Source organism: Nansenia antarctica (genome assembly GCF_963989245.1).
Source record: "Nansenia antarctica genome assembly, chromosome: 18".
Classification (NCBI taxonomy): domain Eukaryota; kingdom Metazoa; phylum Chordata; class Actinopteri; order Argentiniformes; family Microstomatidae; genus Nansenia; species Nansenia antarctica.
The window spans coordinates 16163843-16171286 of NC_137691.1; the positions used below are offsets into that span (position 1 = coordinate 16163843).

A 7444-nucleotide genomic window follows, 5' to 3' on the forward strand; every position below is an offset into this window, starting at 1 on the left:
TGGTGATGATGATGGTGATGATGATGATGGTGATGATGATGATGATTGTTGGGCGACTATTAAAAACAAAGTTTGTCGCCGAGAGGCTAAGTAGGGGAAAACAACCTGCCCGACGCGCTGGCTGTCAATGAATCACTGTTCCCGAAAAGTAAGTTTGGTATATTTATTGTATATAAAAACAAAGGGTGAAACGGTATCACAAAACATTAAAAACAGCGTCCCAAGATATTCCAACAGTGACTTGTTGAAGCGGTCAGCAAAAGTAGGACTTCCCAACTCACCCCCTCTCCTGCCATTCACACAATTCCGACAGGTGAACAGCTGATTTCAATACTACCACTGACGCACCACCAACACCACGTGACTCGAATCCCTGCACGTGACCCACAATCCAACAGCGAACAACAAACAACAGACAACAGTACAACCCATACCTGGCGCCTACATTCCGGCCCCTAATTATTACAATTACTACACATAAATAATTAACAATACATTACAATTTTCTTTGCAATTTCTTTTGCGCAAGGAGTTCATAGTCCGTTAGTCCATTGTAGATCTTGATCCGATCTTCTTGAGTCGAGTCAAGTCAAGTCTAGGACAGAGGTTACTAGCACTTATCCTTTAGGAGTGAACCAAGTCATGTCAAAAGATTAGCCTTCACAGCTCCGTCGACTCCTGAAGAAGGCAAATCTTGGTCACAGGCCTGCAGAGACAGCTGGTCCGGGTCTTAATCCGGACTTGTCGCACAAGTCCTCTTCTATCTGGAATTGTTTCGGTGATCCTCCCAATGATCCAGGAATTCCGAGGTGCAGAATCATCCACTATGAGCACTATGTCCCCGGGGATGAAATTCCGCTTGGCCTTTGTCCATTTCTGTCGTTCCTGTAATTGTGGCAAGTACTCCCTAATCCACCTTTTCCAAAACAGATCAGACATGTATTGGACTTGCTTCCATCTCCGGCATGCATAGCTGTCCTCCTTGTGAAACAGACCAGGTGGTAAGCAGGGTTTGGCTTTGAGAAGCAGAAGGTGATTGGGTGTTAATGCTTCCAAATCATTTGGATCTGTGGATTCCTTGGTGAGGGGTCTACTATTGAGAATTGATTCCACTTCGCAGAGTACTGTATGGAGTCCCTCCTCATCCAGACTTTGTGTCCTCAAAGTGGAATTAAGAATCTTTCTAATGGAACGAATTAATCTCTCCCATGCTCCGCCGTGATGTGATCCGGTAGGAGGGTTAAAGGTCCACTTGATTCCCTTCAACGAGAGCACATCATTGATTTGTTCCAGGTTCCATCCTTCAATTGCTCGTTTCAGCTCACGCTCTGCCAAAGTCAAATGTTATTATCCCACTAGGAGAAATTTGGTTGCAGCCAGGTATTCAAAACACACTCAATCCATCATAAATACAACATGACACATGACATACCACACAGGACACAGAGACAACAATACAGTACAGTGCAAGATCACTTCATGTGAAGACAAAGGACGAGCAAATTGCTATGTGCAGAAAGCACTCAGTGCAATCCTTTGTGGAAACTCAGCCTGATAATTGCTGTGTCAAAAAAGAGTCTTTGAATTTAATAAATGAATTCAGATAGAGGTAGAGTGGGAATAGAGGCACCATTGCACTTCCCAACACTTGTGATGGACCTGCACTTCATAAATACCTGCATTTATGCACAATGATTAGCCTACTTGCAAAGATTGTGATTATATGTATTTAGACAACTCCACTTATTGTGCAAAGGTCACTCTAGAAAAGAGTGTTGAATGATTAAGGTGGACATGTAAAATGTCATCATGAAAACAAATGTTCACCTGATGAAATGCTGATTGCCAGTTATGAACTTGTAAGAGTCTCTAGGCACAGAGGGAGGTCGACACAGAGGAACAGTTGCAGAATAGGTATTTATTGTCTACAGCACGGCTCAGCAACGTCACTGACGTTCTGAGCCCGTTGTTCAAAATAATAAATAATAAAGAATAAGTCCAGCGTGCGGCCGTCACTGCCGTCACGCCCGCTGCGTCCCCTTTCGGGACTTGGTCCGCTGGCCGACTCTCGGCGACACGCCCCCCCTCGGGACCCGTTCGCTCCCCGGCAGAGCCCTCGCTCTCTCTCCGCTGCTCTCCCTTTCGGGACCCGCTCCGTCTGCCCGGCTCCCCGCACCTCACCCCCTTTCGGGATCTCGTGCGTCCTCGCCGCGGCTCTCTCTCTCTCTCTCTCTCTCTCTCCCAGTGCGTCTCCGTGCGGCAGGTACTTCCTGCCCTTCTCATCTCCTGAGGGAACAAACACACACAGGTTAAATAGACCAGTGGGATAACGAGTCTGATCACTGACACCTGTCCGTAATCAGCCCATTATTCCCCCCCCAACGGCAGTCTGGCTCCCTCTGCAGGCCAGAACGCGCCATGCTCCCCACACACCCCCACCGCCAGTTCGAGGCCGGGGACACCACCGGCCGATAGCCTACTCCCCCCCCCCCCATCACGGGAGAGGAAGTCGGCCACGACCATCTGCGCCCCCAGCCTATGAACCACCGTGAAGTTGAAGGGTTGCAACGCGAGGTACCACCGGGTGATCCTCGTGTTGGTATCCTTCATGCGGTGGAGCCACTGTAGGGGAGCATGGTCGGAGTAGAGGGTGAACGAGCGCCCCAGCAGGTAGTACCGGAGGGCGCCGACCGTCCACCGAATGACCAGACACTCCTTCTCCACCGTGCTGTACCTGCCCTCCCGCTCCGACAGCTTTCGGCTCAGGTACAGCACCGGACGGTCGGCTCCCTCCACCTGCTGGGTCAGCACCGCCCCCAGCCCTCTATCCGACGCGTCTGTCTGCAGAGAAAAATGAATGTTAAAGTTAGGAGCATACAAGACTGTCTCCCTACAGAGGGCGTTCTTAATCCCATCGAACGCTACTTGGCACAGCTCAGTCCATTGGACCGGATCCGGGGCCCCCTTCCGGGTGAGGTTGGTAAAGGGGCTGGCCAGCTCCGAGAACCCCGGCACAAACTGCCGGTAGTAGCTGGCCAGTCCCAGGAACCGCCTCACGTCCTTCCGGGTCCTGGGCCACGGGGCGGCGGTGATCGCAGTGGTTTTGTCCATCAATGTCATCTAAGTACGCCGCAGCATACGCAGAGTGCGGCCGCAGAATACGTGAGGGTGAGGGTATGACAGTATGGGCCAGATTTAAATCCATGCTGACAGACCACTGCTAGACCACTTGACCACTCCAGGCCTCTGAAGGCTTCACTGTGAGTATATAGAGTAGCCTAAATAATAATAATAATAATAATAATAATAATAATAATAATAGTAACCTTGTCTCGGACGGTGACCTTATGACAGCAATGAAAGTGTAATGTCTGTCAGAGTGGAATTCTACATCTCAATGGCAAAGGTTGCCAGCCACCAGGTATCCTCGTTCCATAAGGGGAAAACACTATACGTAGCGTTGTAACGGCATAACAAAACAATAGCAGTCGAGTCCACTCGTCTTCCTTAAGCTGATTTACTACTACTTACTACTACTACTACTACTACTACTAAGGATTAAATATAATATATAGGCTAGTATTGCCAGTGTACATTTAAGCAATATCACACGAGAGGGAGTGTGTTATACTGAATATCAGCACGGCTGTGATTCGGTCGTAGGTACGAGGCCGCAACTGAACTTCAAATGGACTGTTGCCTAGTAACCTGAACACAAACAATGTAGTCTAATTAGCGGTCATTTAGTAGAACATCTGTGCGGCGGAGTGATACATATAGTTAAAAGTCCCAGTGCTGTTATACTGTATATCGTAACTCATGGAATGCCTCTTGTCCAATCAAATGACTTGGTCGGAACTAACTGTTGTATAATGTGTACTATTCGGTAACATGTTCTAGTTTGAACTAATTGTATAAGACTGAGTCCAGATGAGACAATCTGATCTGTGTTGAACAGCTGCATAAGTAGTAGGGTTGGGAGGACTGAACAACAACAGCAACAACACCCTGGTCCCCCTGTCGTCCTGCCACACGTACCCAACATTGAGGTGGTCCACCAGAGCTTCTGTCAGACAGGTGGCAGCTGTTATTGCCTCACGTCTGCGTCTCTCTGTGCAGGGCGAATCAAAGCACAACACACAGACACACAGACACACACACACACACACACACACACACACACACACACACACACACACACACACACACACACACAGTGCATGGAAGTTAAACACTTTGTATCATGGAGTCATATATTGTACACACACGTTGCTGCCATTTCAAAACAAGGGTGCATTCGTAAATTCGCTCATAAAGGGACCAAGTAATTCGATTGGACAAGAGGCATCACACGAGTGCTGATCAGATTTCCACAGCGTGTTTACGAACACACCCCAAGACACAACATGTCAAAGCTCAGTAGCCCCAACACAACCCCATGGAGCAGTATCATGCCAACGAACAATATTAAACACATCATGTTTGCTACATGTATGCCAACCCTAAACCATAAACACGGCGACACCTTCAGGCAGAAACATGGAGGATAATCAGACAGTTTGACAGCCGGTTTGTTTTTAGCATATCTGGCTAGCTGCTAGCACACAGAACCAGAGTTTCTCTCCTCTCACCGACCTTGCAGTTCTTTTCGCTCGTTCTGTTTCACCTGGTGCTCCTTTAATAAACGAGACAGCATGTTGGCGTGTTGCTTAATGTGTTCTTAGTTGAGTTAATGTTTTAATGTCTGTTCATTTAGTATGCGCTACGATGAGCCAAGCTAACTGGCAGCAGGAAGAACAGCAGCAGTCTCGTCACATGACTGCAACTCTCGCGTGATTTGAAAGGTTTGAACGTTCGAAAGGTTTGAACGTTCGAAATGATGTAACGTTCGAAAGGTTTAAATATCCTAAAAGTCGTTATAATTCCGTTAGCTTCTCCGTGGTCTAGTGGTTACGTCGGAGGACACTAGCGGTTCTGGCCTATTTTAAGGTCGCAGGTACGAGACGGCACTATGAACTCGAGTGCGACCTGTACGTCAGAACCTTGATCTGGACCGTTGATCCATAACAATAAAGCTAGATCACCACCCAGCACACCGAGAAGCTACGTTTTTATATTTATTGACCGTGAACTGTCTTCTTAAAGCTACTTTATTGTGTGTTGTCAGCCATGTCATCTCAAGGTCGCCGGTTCGAATCCAGCCGCGGACAGAACGAGCCTGTCATCCCTGCTCTCTCTCACCCATCTTTCCTGTCAATATCTACTGCCTCTATCCCATTAAAGCAGAAATGCCTTAAACATTGCGTACATAGTTACTAACTGACGCTAGGAGTTAGAGCTATAGTCCTGATAGGTCATAGCTGGGCTAGCATTAATTTAATTTTAATTTTAACTTTGCCATTTAGCAGACGTTTTAATCCAAAGCGATTTACAATTACGAATAACAGGGACACTCCCCCTGGAGTAACTGAGGGCTAAGTGCCTTACTCAAGGGCACACTAGTAGTGGTGTGGTTTCAGGCGGGATTTGAACTCACAACCTTCCGATCACAAGTCCAACTCACTTTTTTTTTTTTTTTTATCTTTTATTATAAAAATATTCTTTTAAATACAATCATAGCTATACATATTCATACATGTTCATTTTATAGCCTTCATTGTATTCTAATTCAAATAAAATAAATTAAAAACCAATAGATAAAAACAAAACACACCCATACCATTTTGGTATGAGATGCATCCATCTATTATTCCGTCAGTCCTTCATAACCAAGATAACCCTTTATCATAAATCAATAACAAATGAATGCAACACAAAAAACATCTTCAAAAATCTAAATCAAACTCCAACCCTCCATCCACCACCACTCTTATAAACCCACAATCCCTAATAAACAACTTCTCAAAATCTTTTTGCCCTGTCTTGTGCATCAGTCCCACATTCTTCCTGACCAATCCCTCAAAGACTTTCCACACCGTTATCCACTTTCCCTCAAATCTTGCTAAATTCCTCCTCAAATAAATTGCATACCTAGCCTGTGATAATACATAATTTAAACACCATATATTCACTCCCCTTCTCTTTCCCTCCACCCCAAAAACCACCATCCTCCTCCACTCCTGCATCCCCACCACCTCCACCCCCCAATGCTTCTTCACTAGTCCTTTCAACCTTTCTTCGAATCCCTTCATTTCTTTACATTCAAACAGCATGTGCATTAAGTTCTCATCCTGTATCCCACACACATCACACTCCCTCGAAACTGTTCTGTCTACCTGATGCAACACCACCTTAGTATAAACCCTGTTATGCCTAAGCATAAAATCAAAATGAGTACATTCTAAACTATTATATTTTAAAAATAAATTCCTCCATATGTTCTTCACCTCCAATCCTGGGAACACCTGCCTCCACACCTTCTCTGCCGCAGGCTCCTTCACTCTGCTCTCCAACAGTGCCCAGTAGCACTCCTTCACCTTAACCGCTGAGAAGTCCCGCACTGTTTCCCCTTTCCCTAGTCTTAACTTAGGTAACTCTGTTTGCTCCTTCCCTTTTAACTCCCTATCTAACCTACTCACCCACTCCCCTGGTATACTCTGCTTTATTTTATTATACATGCTCACTATTTCTCCCCTTCTCATCTCCTCATCTGTTTCCCTAACAACTTCTATAATTGCCTGCTCTGATAGGAACCCTGGCACTACCTCATACCTAAAATCCCTTACTCTAATCAGTCCTGCCCTCCAGAAACTCCTAGATTCTAACATTTTCCCCTCTCTTCTAATTACCGGGTTCAATAAAACTGGAACATTTAGTATCTCCCCTCTCTTCTCACACTCATATCCTACCTGAGGCAAAAAACTACCCCAGGCTTTAAACACCTCTTTATAGAATTCCGGCACCCTATCATACATCCGTACTTTAAAGCACATCAACAACCCATAATCCCCACACCCCCCACATCTATGTACCCATTCCCTAAAGTATCCTTTCCATCCATGTCCTTCCTCCCCATACAAAAACCTTTTGACTGTTCTGACTCTCATTGCCCTCATCTTTACTTCCAAATCTACCAGTTTCAACCCTCCTTTATCATAATCTGCTACTAATACATCATACGCTATTTTAACCCCCTTTCCTCTCCACAAAAAATCTGACACTAACATCCTGGTTTCTTTTAGAACCCACTCTGGTACATTCAATACTCCTAATACATAAACATATTTTGACATTAACAGTGCATTAACAATTACAACTTTTCCCTTCAGTTTCATGTTCCTTTGCTTCCAATAATTCAATGTTGTTCTTATTTTATTCAAAACCCCTGTCCATGTGTAATCAACAGCCTCCCTGTCATCCTCTCCAAGATATATCCCCAACACTTTTATCATCCCCTTTACAATTTTCAAATCAAAAACACAATTGTCTGTATTCACTCCCCCTA

The 7444-nt window shown here is 45.4% G+C and overlaps 1 long non-coding RNA gene across 1 annotated transcript; it reads right to left on the minus strand.

Annotated features, from left to right (window-relative positions):
- Positions 1-1898: 1898 nt before the first annotated feature.
- Positions 1899-4797, minus strand: LOC308173115. The gene is made up of 3 exons (XR_013937871.1): positions 4636-4797; positions 4039-4111; positions 1899-2286 (listed from the first exon to the last, which is right to left on the minus strand). It is a non-coding gene; the product is annotated as an uncharacterized lncRNA (long non-coding RNA).
- Positions 4798-7444: the final 2647 nt, after the last annotated feature.